We start from the raw sequence: 16,535 nt of genomic DNA on the forward strand, positions 1-16,535 counted from the left end.
ATTGAAATGAAAATGGATCCTTACAAGGACAAGAATTACAGGGAACATCTCTGGCACCTTTTTCAAATTTCCTTTTTTTTAATAAGACTTCTAGGATAAAAGAGAGCTCTAACGTTGCTTGCTTCTGAATCTCTCTGATCTTGGAAACTGGATCCATTTCATCAGAGCCTAGTTAGTTTAATACCAGTCAGGATCCCAGTCAAGCATCAGGCCAGTCTGAATGCCACCCTCACCTGACCTTGGAGTACCAATCATTGTTCCTTGCTCTATCTCTTCCTTCAGCTGAAAGATTTTAGAGGTGAAAGGGGCCATAGAGATCTCCTTTCCCGACAACTTCAGTTTACAGCTGAGGAAACTGAGGCTCAGAGATAGGGAAGAACCTCCTTAAAACCACACAGCCCTTTGTTTCAGAAGCGAAACCTTGCAAAGCCCACCCAGATGACTAAGCCATGGTCCCCCTCCCTGCACCTCTTGGGCATAAAGACCCTCACGTTTCCTCCAACTTCACATCCCACTTGACTCTTCAGGAGTCTGAGGCAATTTGAATGAGCCTCCCCGTGCCCTGTCACAGACTGGAGCACATTAAGGGCAGGAAATTAGTCAGGGGCATGTTTGTAGATCCGGTGCCGATTACTCTTCCCCTCAGATTGTACATCTACCAATACGGAATGGATTTCTCTCTAATTTATTAAAGGTCAGTCGGCATGGAATGATAAAGGAAAGGCCATGTCTGATAAATTCACCTAAATTGAATTCTTGGGCCACATTACCCAAACAGCAGACATAATTTATCTGGATTTCAGGAAAGCATTTAGTGCTGTACCATATAACAGATGCATTTACTAAGGCAAACCATTGTGTCATGGTTAGGTGTCAGGTGGCAATTCTGGAAACAGGTTTAAAATGGCCCAGAACACAACACTGGGTGCACCGCCAGGAGACACTTAAGAGTACAGACAGAGGGGTCAGTCTGGGGGTCATTATTTCAAAGTCCTTGACCCTAATTATAATTTAATTTCCACAATGGTCATATCTCTTGAGAGCAAAATTGGGATGAAGGGGGACAGTTTTAAAAGGAACAGAAGGAAAACAAGTTCTGTATTTCTTTTTCAATCAGACTGGCTCAGTGAGGGATGAATGAGTTATTCTTCCACCAAATGAACACAAATAAACAAAAGAACAAAGGAAACCAAAGACTGCTGTCCAACACAGAATGCAGTGACGAACTCTGAACAGGACAAGGATGGGAGGCAGTGAGTTTCACTAATACTCCAAACTTGGAGAGTCTGAATTGATACCATGAGAAATGGAGTTTAGGGTTTTGAGATAGAAATAAGCTCAAATAATTACGTAACTGTGAGTCATTAATATCCTTGCTATGGCCTCAGAAGGCACAAGCTCCCAACTCTGGTTTGAATTTACCTTTTCTTAAAGTCAAGATTTATGCATCAGCCTTACATCTTTATCCAGGCAATGTGGAATGGATTTCTGTCTAATTCATTAAAGGTCAGTCAGCATGGATTGATAAATGGAAACCCATGTCTGATACATTTGCTTAAATTGAATATTTCCTCTGGGCTACTGCAAAGGTGACCTGAAGTGACTGACCGTCATCAAGAATTCACCCAGGCAGTGTTAAACTGAATCTCTGTCTACTGCCCTCACCAACTCCATGGGAATCCAAGAAGAGGGCAGTAGCTGAAGGCAGGCTCATTCTCTTAGGAACAAGCTGTGGTGTTTGGGCTTAGCCTCAATAACTAGTTTCCAGGTCTGCACCAGGGTTGAAGCTGAGGGTGTCCACAAACGCTAAACCCCTCACAAAAGCACTGAGCATTGCATACTTGTACACATTTGTTCTGTCTCCACACCTCTCTCTCCTACTCCACCCTGGATACCTACCAAAGCCAGCCAGCACCAGAACTACCTCTGGCTGACACTTTCTTCTCTCTGGAAGCTCTCTTCTTGTTCAGTACTACGTACTGCATGGTATGTGGTGGTTAGTTGTATGTGTCAAGCTGGAGAGTGTTTTGGGATGAGATTAACATTTAAATTGTTGAATTTTGAGTGAGCAGACTGCCCTCCATAATGTGGGTGGCCCTCACCCAATCAGCTGAACTCGTGAATAGAACAAAAAGATCAGCCTCGGGCTTCCCTGGTGGCGCAGTGGTTGAGAGTCCGCCTGCCGATGCAGGGGACACGGGTTCGTGCCCCAGTCTGGAAGGATCCCACATGCCGCGGAGCGGCTGGGCCCGTGAGCCATGGCCGCTGAGTCTACGCGTCCAGAGCCTGTGCTCCGCAACGGGAGAGGCCACAACAGTGAGAGGCCTGCGTACCGCAAAAAAAAAAAAGATCAGCCTCCCCAAGCACTAGAGAATTCTCCAGCAGACTGCCTTTGGACCTCAACCACACCATTGGCTTTCCTGGGTCTCAGGGCTGCTGGCCCATACTACAGAATTGAACTTGCTGGTCTCCGTAATCACAAGAGCAAATTCCTTATAGTAAATCTCTTTCTACATGTATAAACCCATCTTGCTGGTTCTCTTTTCTCTGGAGAACCCTAACTGATACACAGGGGTGTCAATAGTTATACTTCCATCTAGATTTCCTCCAACTTGAGGTAAGCTCTCAGCTTTCACTTTAATTCTCTGTTTCTAGGAAACTCTCTGGATCTACATGAAAAAAAAATGCAGGCGTGGAACAGTAATGGCACAGACTTACAGTAGCGGGAACTAAATTATAGATCTATTCCAAGAATTAAGGGAAACTTTGGGATCTTTAAGAAGGAGCTTCCATGGACTGATATAAACAGAACACTATAATTGCAGAAGGGAGTTTAGAAAAATATACAGTAGAATCCCAACACTATTATTGTGTCTGTCATTACAGACTTTCTCTGGCCTCATCATGTCTTGGATCTCATGAAATTTGGCAGTTGAAGTGAGGTGCAAGAAAGAATTAAGGTAATTAACTCGGACACATTTTTCTCTCATTAATTTGAGCCCCCAGTTGAGTCAGAATTTTACTGATGCAAGTTTTTATGGCCTTTCAAGTAAAAACCACATTGCGTTCAATGGCACTTTTAACCACAGGCTCACAGACACTATATAGGACATTCATTCATTTTATTTACCCATTCAATTAACTAGCATACATTAAGTATCCAAGGCCCTATACTGAGTGCTGGGGGAATTAAAAGAAATTCCTTACAGTACCTGTTCTCAAGGCACTTTATAATCTAACTGCTATAAAGATAACCAACATGGGTGAAAGTTTACGAAGTATTTTTTCTCAATTTAGAAAAATAGTTTAAACTATCACAAAGTCCAAAGAATAATATAACACCCACACGTGCATCAACAACTCATGACCTGCCTAGGTGCATGCAGTGTTGGCAGAGCCAGACACGGTCTTCAGTGAACCCCATGACAATGAAATACAGTTGAGAGAAAACAGGAGGGTTGGCCAATAGGAATGGTGCTAGGATAGAGCTCGGCTGAGAACATGGAGAGGAGAGTAACTGTGTCCATCAGTCTCCATGACAATCTCAGAACCAAATACAGTACCTGGCCCTTAGAAGCCAAGCTGAACAGCAGCCAGAACGTATATAACTCCTTTCATCACACCACAGAGACCATGGTATTGTTGAGGAGCCTCAAGCAAGAATAATAAACAGAATCAAAATTGTCAACTGCCATTAAATGTGTTGGTTTGAATGAAAGAGTTAACCACAGACTAATCAATTCCTATTACATACAGGCACTTGAATGAGATTAATCTAGGAAGACTTCCTGAAATAGGTGAGTTTTGGACTGAAATCTTTTTTTCTTTGAGATTTTACAAAATAAATCTTAGTAGTAGTGTTTCACGTGCATATGGATGAATATATACTATACATATATTATATATATATATATATGCGTGTGTGTGTGTGTGTTGTGCATACACAACACATATATAAATGAAGAACCTGTACTTCCCAAAGTGTATTCTCAGATATTATATCAAATAATTCTATCCTTGTGTGATATTTATTTTCCTGTCAATCAACTATGGAGGCAATCACAGTGGAGTAGAATTCCAATTTGGAATTCCAAAATCCTCAGGCTTGTCCCTGTTCTGTGGGTCCTGGGTGACTTGTCCTCCTTTCTGCTTCTTGAGAGCTGCTCATATCCTCTGCAATTGCTGTTGCTAGGATGCTTCTCTGTGTAAGAGATCTTGTCCTCCTTCCTAAAGTTAGAAGCCATTGCTCTTTCAGTATTTAACTGGCATAAGCTTTTTAGATCCTCTTCCTAGCTTTTTAAAAAATAAACTTTTACTAGGAAGCTGTGGTGTTTCCCAGAGAATAGCCTGGAAGTATTTGAGGACCAGTACCCTGAATTTCCCTCCTAACAGTCTCCTTGGACCATCACCAAACCCCTCTCAGGGCACCATCACTCCATCCCTAGGGGTCAGAGGCAGTTCACATTTCTTTTCTTTGGCCAAAAGGTTTAACTCCATTGTCCTAGAGGCTCTTGCTATTTCTCCCATGGTATTTGGTATCAAAGGTTGCCCTGGGGAGAGGGTTCTAAGCACAAGGCAGGGAATGGACTGAATCAATCCAATTCCAGGGCAGTGATTGAGAACCAAGGGGTCATCTGGCCCGGTGAGAAGGGACAGAATACAGTTTTTGAATGAACAAATTGGAGTTATTATCCGTGTCAATTACACTACTGGTTCATTCCCAAAACAAGGCAAGGAAGAGCAGAACAAGCTCAGCTGGGATGAAGACAAAAGTGTCTCCCCTACCTGCCCAGTGACATAGAAACCCTAAGGACCCCAAGAGACCCAGGCAGAAGCAGATCAGGCAGAGCCCCATGCCCCATCTCAAGGATATGAAGAGTGAGGAAAAGTTATCTTCTGACAGCATTGGGGTAAGTCATGGCACCTCTATTCTTAAGTATAAAACTCTATGATTTGTAGGTTGAGGACTCTTACAAGGTCTTTCATTGATTGAAGAAATAAAATGGACCACCTCGGAGTAATGGATGCACTTTCTTGAAGTCAAATGAGGTGAGAGCAGGGCCATTTCATGGGCTTTTGTGAGAGTGAGACTTCTGAGCATCTTAACTGATCATCTCAAAGTATGTTTCAGGATATGTTTGCTCCCACCCCCGCAAAAAAATTATGAAAGCTCTTTTCTTCCTGCCAGGTCTTCAAAGTTATAAGTAGATTTATTTTTCCTTTTTTGTTTTTTGGGGTTTTTAAAATAAATCTGAGTGAAAGATACAGAGCTCTAAGAACAGATATACATCTAGAACACTTTTCATCCAAATTATCCCTTCATTTCTTTTTCTTTTTTAAAAAATCATAGTAACATTAGTAATAATGTATTTGACCATATTGGTTTCTTAGCCCTCCAATGGTACCCTGAAATATTTCTGAGCTCTGAGCAGAGATTTAAGAACTGCTCCTCAGACCCCACATGCATCCCATCAAGACTTGAACTAGGCAAACAGAAAGAGCATTGCCCCAAAACACAACTCGGTCATTCCTTATTTCTTCTCCCTCTCTAATGGCCTACCTCCTTCTTCTACACCCAATATGATTGACAGTGATGATGTCCAATTATAGCATTTCCTTTCAAATGTATTTGGAGCACAGAGAAGCAGGTTTCTTTAATTCTCTAATAGAGAATAATAATTCTCTAATTTTTGTAATATCTAATATAGAGATGTTACCAAACAGCAAGCTTGCCAGAATGTCTCTTGACAAAATACAGGACGTGAAGGCTGGAAACCATCCTGTGCTCTGTTCATTTCCCTCATCATAATTATATAAATTATCTCCTGGGCCTGGAAACTCCAATCTTTATTTCAAAAGGATAGTTTCCCAAATCTATATGTGGAAGGATGAAGAACATATTGCCTATGGGAAACTGTCCAGGAGAATCATCAACACACAGGACTGCTCAGGGTCCATGGCCCATGTGGATATAAACAACAAATCTCACTGGCACCCAGACTACACTCATACATCCCAATTAAATGGGTCATTGGGTGTCATTGTGCCCACTGTACTGACAGTGAAACTGAGGGCCGAGAAGGTAGTTCATGTTTCCAAGTTAATGTAAGCTGTTTAGAAATGGAACTGAGGGGACTCACTCCTGGGCTATATCCTCATTAGCCAAATGGACCTTGGATAAGATCACAAACTGGCCTCCTCTAGAGGAATGTTGCCTCTAGGGAAATTTTTAACTTGATTTAGAATAGAGCCTCCTAAACACTGTCCACCACCCTTTACCTCATGCAGCTAATCTACTGCAGAAAAAAACCCACAGAAATAGGAAAGAAGGAATTTCATGTCTTCTTGTCTTCTGGTCCTTCTTGATTCAGTCACAACCTTCAAGCTTTACATGTGATGCTTGTTCTGACCTGGTAGATTAATGACTCCTTAAGCTGCTAATGCAGTTATTATTATATTTATTATTATTATTTTAATGTCAAATGGGAGGCAAGGAAGAGAGGGTATTTACTGCAGTTTTTCAGTGGAGACATTTAGGTAAGGCCACACTTGTAGTACCATAAACTAGCTTCCCAGTGCCATTTGAAACACTGCCAATTCACTTATCACTAACATTTCCCTGGAAAACAGAGTTTCTCTTCTCTCCTTCTTCTGTCAGCTTGCCAAAAAGCATTATATTGCCACAGCCAGCTACAGGATGGGATAGGATAGAAGTGTGCATTAATTGTATTCTGAAGCCTGCCATAAATTCACTGCAGTGAATCTGGATGGGGAGATTAAACAGCATTAAGAACATTTTCCAAAAAATTACTTGAGTATACAATAATGGTTTGTGTAGGACAGAAGGATGACATAGGATGACTCTGATTTATGTATGTTTCATGTTGGGTCACCACTCCTCAAGGGGAGGAGTGGAGTCCTTTTCCTGTACAGCTCTCCACAGAAACTTGCTCAAGACTGTGCACACAGCACATGTCCACTGGACAACACCATGGCCTAGTGGGCCATACGGTGAGCTGGACTACTTAAGAGGAACCCAGAGAACATAGCAAATATCAAGGTTTGAAAAAAGTGACAAGTATTTGACAAGAAAGAGACTGAGAATGTGAGAGAAAATTACAAATATTGGACTCAAGAGTTAAACAAATTTGGGGTGACCAAACAGCTTACTGTCTAAACTGAGATACTTTTGAGAGAAAAAGGGGGCACTATAACTATTATGGCAGGACAGCAGGCATAAACCAGAACTATCCTGGCAAATTATCATGAGTGATCACCCTAAGCACAATGTTCTTTGGCAAAGAAACTTAATACTGCAAAGAAAGTGTATCTTTGAATTAATGACAAGGCCAGTATTAGTTTGCCACTGTAACAACGTACCACAGACTGGGTGGCTCAAACAACAGAAACGTATTTTCTCAAAATACTGGAGGTTAGAATCCTGAGATCAAGGTTGTCGGCAGGGTTGGGTTCTTCTGCAGCCTCTCTCCTTGAATTGTAGCTGGCCATCTACTTCATGTGTCTTCACATGGTCTTCCCTCCATACATGTCTGTGTCCAAATTTCCTCTTCTTACAAGGACACCAGTCATACTGGGTGGGGCCCATCCTAAAGACCTCACTTTAACTTAATTACCTCTTTAAAGCCTCATTCACAAATATATCACATTGTGAGCTATTAAGGGTTAGAACTTCAACATATAAATTTGGCTTAGAGGGTGGACACAATTCAGTCCATAACAGGTTCTGATTCCTAAACAGAAACTAAAGTTTTATAAAAGCAGTTCTTGCCCCCTGAGAATGGCTGGGCTCTTCAAAAGATTGAGAATCCAAGCTTCTGAGATTCACAGACTCACCAAGCAGAGATCACAGGAAGTGTGGTCACATCCATGACCGCATACAGATGAAGCAAAGTTTCACAGTTAAGAGCGAGAGTGATGTTTAAACCATATAACAGATATACTACAGGCACTGACAAACCAGTATGAATATCAGCTACCACAAAGCTGGAACAGGGCCTGGAGGCTGCCTGCTATGTCCAGGGCTAACCTTTAGTTGAAGCATTATGAGGGAGGCTTGCAGCTAAGGTTAGTTCCCAGGTGAAGGCTGGAGGAACTAGGGCATCTCAAGGAAACAGCTATCTACTAAATATAGAGATGTATTCCAATATTTTAACAACCGGTACAGCTACTCCTATGATCACCAGCTGTATATCAGCCCCTGTTAGAAGCTGAGCAATTTGAGACTTAACACTTATGAGCTCTATAGTCTTGTCTAATAATGCCACCTCTTCAGGCTTTAGTTTACTGATCTCTGTGAAAGCTGCATGTCCATGAGGCCCAGGTACTTGAAAATTCAAGGTATTACCATTGTCATGTCAGTAGTTTTTCCTTAGGTTTACTGGCACAAAAAAAAGCCCCACCTTCCAAAGGGCAGGATGGTATCAATTTCCTTTCACTTTCTTCCCCATTTCCCTTCCTGTTGCTCAGAAACTGTATAGGAGGGTATTGGATGGCTCTCTCACATAATCAAAGCCACTATTTTTGGCTTGACACTAGGAAGTTAGCTTTTGAAAATGACCAGTTGATACCTTGAAAATTTATTTGGGAATAAAAATCCAGAAAAATTTCCATAGACCAGGGAGGGCTTTCAGTCTCATTCAAAACTCACTTACATGGATATTTAAGATCATTTTAAAAAGAAAAAAGATCATTTAGTGAGCAGCAAATTTTGCACTAACAATTTTGTGTGTGTCTAGATCGAACTGTGCTCATTCCCTGGGTTTCTTCCTCTTGTGACCTGGTCATTGGATTTTCCAACTTTAAAAAGAAGAAACAAGTAAGGGGTAGAGTAAGAGTCATAGTATTAAAGGCAGGGCTGTGATGAAATGTCAGTAACTCCCCAGCTTGGAAGCATCTCATCTAGAAAATATTTTCATTATATCAAATTATGTCTCTCAGAAGATAATGATAGTCTATTCACCATTTCTACTATAATCCAAAATAACAAGAGGAGAAATCATTATAAGAAAGTATTCCTGAGGTACCAGTGTTCCTGAATGAGATAGCAGAATTTTGTGCTTTTACAATGTTTAAATCAGAGTAGACTCTCCTCTATGGAGGCAGGATGAACAAATGACTTTCAAAGTTCCATCTAGCTTTAGATGGTAAGGATTAAAATGCATGAAGACAGTAAAAGCCAAGGATTCTGTGTGAGGTTTTGTGGGCAAGGAATGGGTATCAATCCTTTAAAAAAAAAAATTGATTTCCTTTCCCAGATTTATTGTAAAGCCATTTGCAGGAAATTCAGAGAAAACCCCAGCAGGAGATCATTTTATGTAGTAAATAACTCCAGCCATAGGCCAGACATGTATCTCACCCCAGCCTGACAGAGAGATTGGGAAACCCACCAAGCAAAGAGGATTATGCTATATTGGAACTAAACCTCAGAAGAAAACTTTGCTCTGAGGAGCTTCTTCTATTTTGTCTCTAATATGGTGGATGGAAAGTGGGGAAGATAATGACCACCAACAGTGGAGAGGAAAATGTAACTAAATATGGCAGCTCCAAGAAGATAGATGGGCTATGGAATCCCAAAGCCCTCAGATTCACTTTAGAGTTTAAAGGTGATGATTCCCTTTGATTCATGGCTGCAGTTCTTAAGGGCAAAAGAACTTAGTTAGCTAGAGATGGGATGCAAACAGAAAGAAAGGCTTCTCCAGCTGGGAAAACAAAAGATGTCTGGGATGATGTTGATGAAAGCTTTTTTAAAGTGAGAGGTACAGAGAGAGTGTAAGAGGAAGGCAGCTGGAGCTTTTCCAGGTCAGCTAATGATGCATGGCACTGCTGACACAGCAGTTCATCCAGCCAGTGCAAGAGAGAGCTGCCTCAGGGACCTGCCCTTCTTCTTAGGGTTGGACCCTAAGAGTCTAGGTCAGGGGAGGCTTCTCTACTTAGTTTAGAGAACTTTTTTCTTGTACTCTAATTTAAATGCTTACCACGGGGACATACTTAACTAAAGCTTAGCTTAATTTTTCCCTTTTCAGACTTCATTCCCCTTAGCAGGTATTTGGTTTCTAAGATCAGAAATTGACAGGGGAGAGGACGTTAGCCTGGGTTATTAAATGAACTGAAACGCCTCCATTTTTTCATCCACTTTTACTAAAATGCCTGGCTCTTTTCTCATGAGACTGAGAAAAACTCAACCTGGATGTAAAATGCTCACCTCTTTGGTGATCATTTACTCATCCCAGGGACCCGGGGAATTGTGGGTCTTGGTGATTATGTCTGCCATGTTGTGAGGTTGTACCTGTGTGATCTGAAATGTAAAATACTGTGCATGACAACATACTGCATTTTAGTCTCTCTTTTTTTCATGTTGTTTCTCCAATTAAGGCAAGATGACATGTGCCACAAAGTCATCATCTGTGATGGTCTTAGAATTTATAAATTCAAGTTGCACATCCCACATCACCTTCTCCCCATTATCACTAAGGGATCTTTAATTCCTCCTTACCCAATTTTAGTTTGTGGACCTCCCTGTCTCTGGAAGCAGTTCACTCCATCATCAGACTTTAGTATAAGATTGGCTTTAAATTTGACAAGGTTCTTTCCATGTGACAGCAATAAGGCCGATATGTTAGCCTTCTAAACCAACACTGCAGACACTGCCCTCCTGTTCTTGATCCTTATTTACAGCTAAGCTCTTCCCATGCCATCGAGTTCTATGGAGAAACAATTCAGATGCATTAGTGTTCAGAATTTGGTCTCATTTTGGTGATACAGCCTTACCTCTAGCACAATGGATTGAGTTTAGACATTGGGAAGAATGACTTCAAATGAAGGGTTTTGCACATTGGAACACTTAATATGGGGAAGAGTGGAGTGTGGAGAGTGTCCTTCTCCAAATATCTTTCCAATATTTAGAATAGAATTAAACATCTTACCAACTCTAATGCCTCTGTGAGAGTGCTACACACAATCACACATGAGACAAAGGAATGCACTTGTTCCTCTCTCTTCCATTGCAATCAGGTACTTCCCAAATGGTGGCAAGATGGTCCTAGAGATTATTTCATGTCTGGGGCCAGCAAACAACTGCCCATGAGCCAAATCTATTCCATTGTCTGTTTCTGTAAGTCCTATGAGCCAAAAATGGTGTTTACATTTGTTAAGGGTTGAAAAAAATCAAAATAAAGAGTATTCTTGTGACATGTAAAAATTACATGAAATTCAAATTTCAATGCCCATAAATAAACACAACTTAAAAGACAACACATGCTCATCATTTATGTGTTGTCTATGGTCAATTTCACCTTCAACATTCAGCAGAGTGGAGTAGTTGTGTCAGAGATCATTAGCACTACAGAAAGCCTAAAATATTTTCTATCTAGTCCCTAATGGAAAAATTTGCTGACCCCTGATGTATGTCCTTCCCAAGTCTTCCTGATCATATAGGTTTAAATTCAACAATCTGTTTCTTTGCCTGAAACTCTATCCTCAACTCATTGTTTACAAAGCTTTCTGTACAATGTCTGGCACATACTATTAAGCAGTAAGTACTTGATAAATGAATATCACCAATAATTTCATTATAAAACAAATGGACTAGGATATCAGAAGCTCCAAAGATGAAAAGCCAATGGTACTTCTTGTTACAAAGAGCACAGCACAGTTTTCCTTGATGAATATGCACAGTTTGCACTATAATGTCTGTCATTCTCTCTGCATCAGATCTACTGGTTCTAGACTCCCTGGCTTGTAATTACAAAGCAAAATCTTCTAATGCAAATAATAAGACCGGCCTCTATCCCTTTTAAGTGCAATCTTCTTGATTATAAGCGGCCACTGACTAAAGACATCAATTAAAGAGGGAGATTTCTTAAACCCTGGGGCAAAAGTTTAGTTAAAAACAACTTGGAAAGTGGTTTAACTGCTTGAGGATCACTGGCCCCCCAGCACACAGCATTCAAAGCAAACCCATTATTTCCCACAATGTTGAAGAAAAGAATCATTCTGTGTTTCTTGTTGGGTGGCTCCTCTCTCCTGAATACCATCACCCCAGTTAAACTTAACATGGAAGAAGGGTGGGTAGGGGAGATAGAGTTCAGTTTGCTTTTTCTAGTCTCTTTATCCTATTTCAAAATAGCTGGTCCTGGATTTAGAGCTTTGGGGAGCTTCAAAACTCTTTGGAAGATTGCAGACATAAAATGAAACTATGCCTACCCAACAGAGACTCCAAGGGACTGCTGTCATAAACCATAGCTCAGGAAGAGCCAAGCATTCCTGCACAGAAGCCAGCCAGGCTGGGAAGTAGAATGGCAAGGAGAACCCTAGAGAAATTCCAGAAAGAGAATCAAGAAATATCTCATCTCCAAAAACAGATATATGCATCCTATAGTTTATGTGTATTTTCAAATATTCAGAATGAGAAAATGTGTGCAATCAAGTATAAACTAAAGCAATAAAGCACCCATATGCTCGTTCATTCAATCACTCACTCATTCTTTCTGTCACCTTCTTTATGAAGCCTCATTATTTTACTGGATTAGAAGTAGTAAATTCATTATTTGCATAGTTTTTCACACTTGGCTTCCTTTCAATCCCTATGCATTATATATTCTAATGACTTGCTCTTAGTGGCACATTTCAACCTCTAGAGAGAGTTCAGGTCCCCAAATCCTCAAGAGGAAAAGTTCTGTTGTGATTTGTGGGTCAGTTGGACAAAGGTGTCTGGGGTGGAGCATTTGGTGGAAGGAGCCATGAGGTTCAAAGCTCTTGATCCTGTCTGGAGTGCCCACCAGGACTCCCTTTCCTTTCAGAATCTCCCTTGTCCTCTTAGTTTTTCTATAAAAGCCCTTTGTAAAAATTGCTTCCCTTTTCTCTTCCTCATCCCAGCCATGTAGCTGCTATGATAGTCTAGGCAAAAGAATCCTCCCAGTTCAAATACAGTCTAAACTAACTCATGAGGAAAGAAGACCAGATAGGCATTTCATAAAAAGTTCCAGTTAGTAATGTGACAAGATAAATATCAGTGCAGTCACTATGAAAAACAGTATGGAGTTTCCTCAAGAAATTAAAATAGAACTACTATATGATCCAGCAATTCCACTTCTGGGTATCTGTCTGAAGAAAATGTAAATCCTAACTCAAAAAGATATATGTACCTGCAGGTTTATTGCAGCATTGTTTACATTAGCCAAGATATGAAACAACCTGTATACATTGATGGATGAATGGATAAAGAAAAAACAAAAACAAACAAGCAAACAAACAAACAATATATATATATATATATATATATATGATGGAATATTATTCAGCCATAAAAAATAATGAAATCTTGTTATTTGTGACAACACAAATGGGCCTTGAGGGCATTATACTAGGTGAATTAAGTTCGACAGGGAAAGACAAATACCATATGAAGAAAAAAACAGAGCTCATAGATACGGAGAAAAGATCAGTAGTTGCTGTTGGTGGGAATGTAAATTGATACAGCCACTATGGAGAACAGTATGGAGGTTCCTTAAAAAACTAAAATTAGAACTACCATATGACCCAGCAATCCCACTACTGGGCATATACCCTGAGAAAACCATAATTCAAAAAGAATCATGTACCAAAATGTTCATTGCAGCTCTATTTACAATAGCCAGGACATGGAAGCAACCTGTGTCCATCAACAGATGAATGGATAAAGAAGATGTGGCACATATATACAATGGAATATTACTCAGCCATGGAAAGAAACAAAATTGAGTTATTTGTAGAGTGGTAGATGGACCTAGAGTCTGCCATACAGAGTGAAGTAAGTCAGAAAGAGAAAAACAAATACCGTATGCTAACATATATATACGGAATCTAAGAAAAAAAAAAAAGAAAAGGTCATGAAGAACCTGGGGCAAGACGGGAATAAAGACACAAACTTACTGGAGAATGGACTTGAGGTTATGGGGAGGGGGAAGGGTAAGCTGTGACAAAGTGAGAGAGTGGCATGGATATATATACACTACCAAACGTAAAATAGATAGCTAGTGGGAAGCAGCTGGATAGCACAGGGAGATCAGCTCAGTGCTTTGTGACCACCTAGAGGGGTGGGAATGGGAGGGTGGGAGGGAGGGAGACGCAAGAGGGAAGAGATATGGGAACACATGTATATGTATAACTGATTCACTTTGTTATAAAGCAGAAACTAACACACCATTGTAAAGCAATTATACCCCAATAAAGATGTTTAAATAAAAAAAGATCAGTAGTTGCCAGAGGCAATCAACATTTTATTTCTACAACTTTAAATTATGCCATAAATTAATTATCAGTAATATGATAAGCCCTACTTCAAGAGATTTACAACAAGGAATTGAGTACCTCCAAATTTCTGATTTCTAAAACAGAAAACATACCCCAGATTTCCTGTAAAACATTCATAAGATGGATTTATCCAGCAAGAAAACTGAAATGGCATTATGGCAACACCACATTAAATATATTTGTCACAGAATTTTTGAAGAAAAATCTCTACTGCGAAAACATACTAGTTTTTATTGCATTTTACAGAGTATGGATTATTGGAAATTATTCAGGACACAGAAAATGTTTAAAACATAAAAACTTGCCTAACAGAAGTGTCATAGTCTATTTTGGTGTGACCATTTATTCCCCACCTACCTAAAATATTTTCTTGTCTTTTGAAGGTTATAATTGTAAGTCTACGCTCTTTGTTCAATTTATCACTATCTCAATAGGGTGGAGGAAGTGTTCAAACTGACCCACAGAATGAAGTATGGCTAGAAGAGGCAAGAACATAGAGGTAAGGAGGGGAGTGGGTGAAATGGGCCAGAGGCACAAATTTCCAGTTATAGAATAAGTAAGTCATGAGCATGTAATGTGCAGCATGGAAGAAAGAAATAAAAGAAAGAAAGAGAGAGAGAGAGAAAGAAAGAAAGAGAAAGAAAGAAAGAAAGAAAGAAAGAGAAAGAAAGAAAGAAAGAAAGAAAGAAAGAAAGAAAGAAAGAGAAAGAAAGAAAAGAAAGAAAGGAAGAAAGAAAGAAGGAAAGAAAGAGAGAGAGAGAAAGAAAGAAAGAGAGAGAGAGAAAGAAAGAAAGAAAGAAAGAAAGAAAGAAAGAAAGAAAGAAAGAAAGAAAGAAAGAAAGAAAGAAAGAAAGGAAGGAAGAAAGAAAGGAAGGAAGGAAGGAAGGAAGGATGAAAGAAGAGGGAGAGAGGGAGGAAGGAAGGAAGGAAGGAAGAAAGAAAGAAAGAAAGAAAGAAAGAAAGAAAGAAAGAAAGAAGAGGGAGAGAGGGAGGAAGGAAGGAAGGAAGGAAGGAAGGAAGGAAGGAAGGAGAGAAGGGAGGAAGGGAAGAAGGGAGGAAGAGAAGGAAAAGAAATATTAAGATAGCAGTGTTCAGAGACTCAAGCCTCAACCTTCCCAAAGTTCCCACAGAGAAAATCCTTTGTCAGCTCAATTTCCAAAGCCTCTTGTCCATTCTGAAGAAGGAGTCTTCTTTCTTTTGGGGAGCAAGGTTAAGTTGATTGACTTAATGAGGTATGATGGAGGGAAGTGCAGGAATGGAGGCAAGGAGAAGAAAAGGACTATGTGGGATGGAGGGGAGGCTGGGGAGCAGCTGCATGAATAGGGGAAATGGATGAGAGGAAAGGAGTTTCAGGAAGCATTTCTATGTGTCTCCTGTAATGTTCATTGGAGCATAAAGACTAGAAATCCCTTTTATTTACTCTTGGCTTTGAATTTGTTTCTGGGACACAACAATGTTCTGAGACTGAGCTACACAGGTCTCCAGGTTAATTTGAGCCACAGAGAAAATGTTCATTTGCATGTCCAGTCCATTTTACACATTTTCTTTGAAACCCATAGTAGGTGGCTTGCTGAGCATCTACAGGGTTTGGAGGTTTGCTTCACTCATCATGATGAGTATCTGACATGGTCCAGAAGATCAGGGAAAACATAGGCATGAGGGACTAGGATCTGGATGGCAGGTCCACTCAGGGGCAAAACACTGCAGCAACAGCCCAAACTCTCAGTGCAAATTCCCAGGTGGGAGGGAAGACTTCTGCACTGAGATTGGATCTGGAGAAAGTAATTTGGTGTCAGCAGGGATAATCATTCATTCTAGAGCCAGAGCAACTTGTCTTTTCATGAGCAAAGTTCTAGAGAAACTATGGGGGAAACTTTAAAAGATAGAGTCTGCTACTAATGGGGGTCCTCTACCTATAAGTGCAACTGCATGAACTGTTGGGTGACTTTTCACAAATATCATCAGGAATCTGATCTTGGCATTCACAAGAGCTCAGTTCTAGATTCAGGGCAAGGTTATCTACAGGTTCTTGGTTTGGTAGATGGCACGATATTTGATCTCTCAATCCTCCTTTCTCTCTTTAACTCACCGTGAATCCCTAGGGCTGCAGGATGAACGTATTAATCCAGAAGGAACAGATAGGATCTACTTTAATAGGGAAAGTGGTATTTCCTGGAAGAGAGGTCTGTGCTGCAATTGGTGTAGAAGAGCTTACAAAGGCAGCA

General features: G+C 40.4%; 1 long non-coding RNA gene across 1 annotated transcript in view; it reads left to right on the forward strand.

The window, feature by feature from the left end:
• Positions 1-14,826, forward strand: part of LOC132593745 (uncharacterized) — a 410,506-nt gene extending 395,680 nt beyond the window's left edge. The window contains exon 3 of the long non-coding RNA XR_009559553.1: positions 14,745-14,826. This is a non-coding gene — a long non-coding RNA (uncharacterized lncRNA). The remainder of the gene's footprint in view (positions 1-14,744) is intronic.
• The last annotated feature ends 1,709 nt before the right edge of the window (positions 14,827-16,535 follow it).

This window comes from Globicephala melas, chromosome 17, assembly GCF_963455315.2.
Source record: "Globicephala melas chromosome 17, mGloMel1.2, whole genome shotgun sequence".
Classification (NCBI taxonomy): domain Eukaryota; kingdom Metazoa; phylum Chordata; class Mammalia; order Artiodactyla; family Delphinidae; genus Globicephala; species Globicephala melas.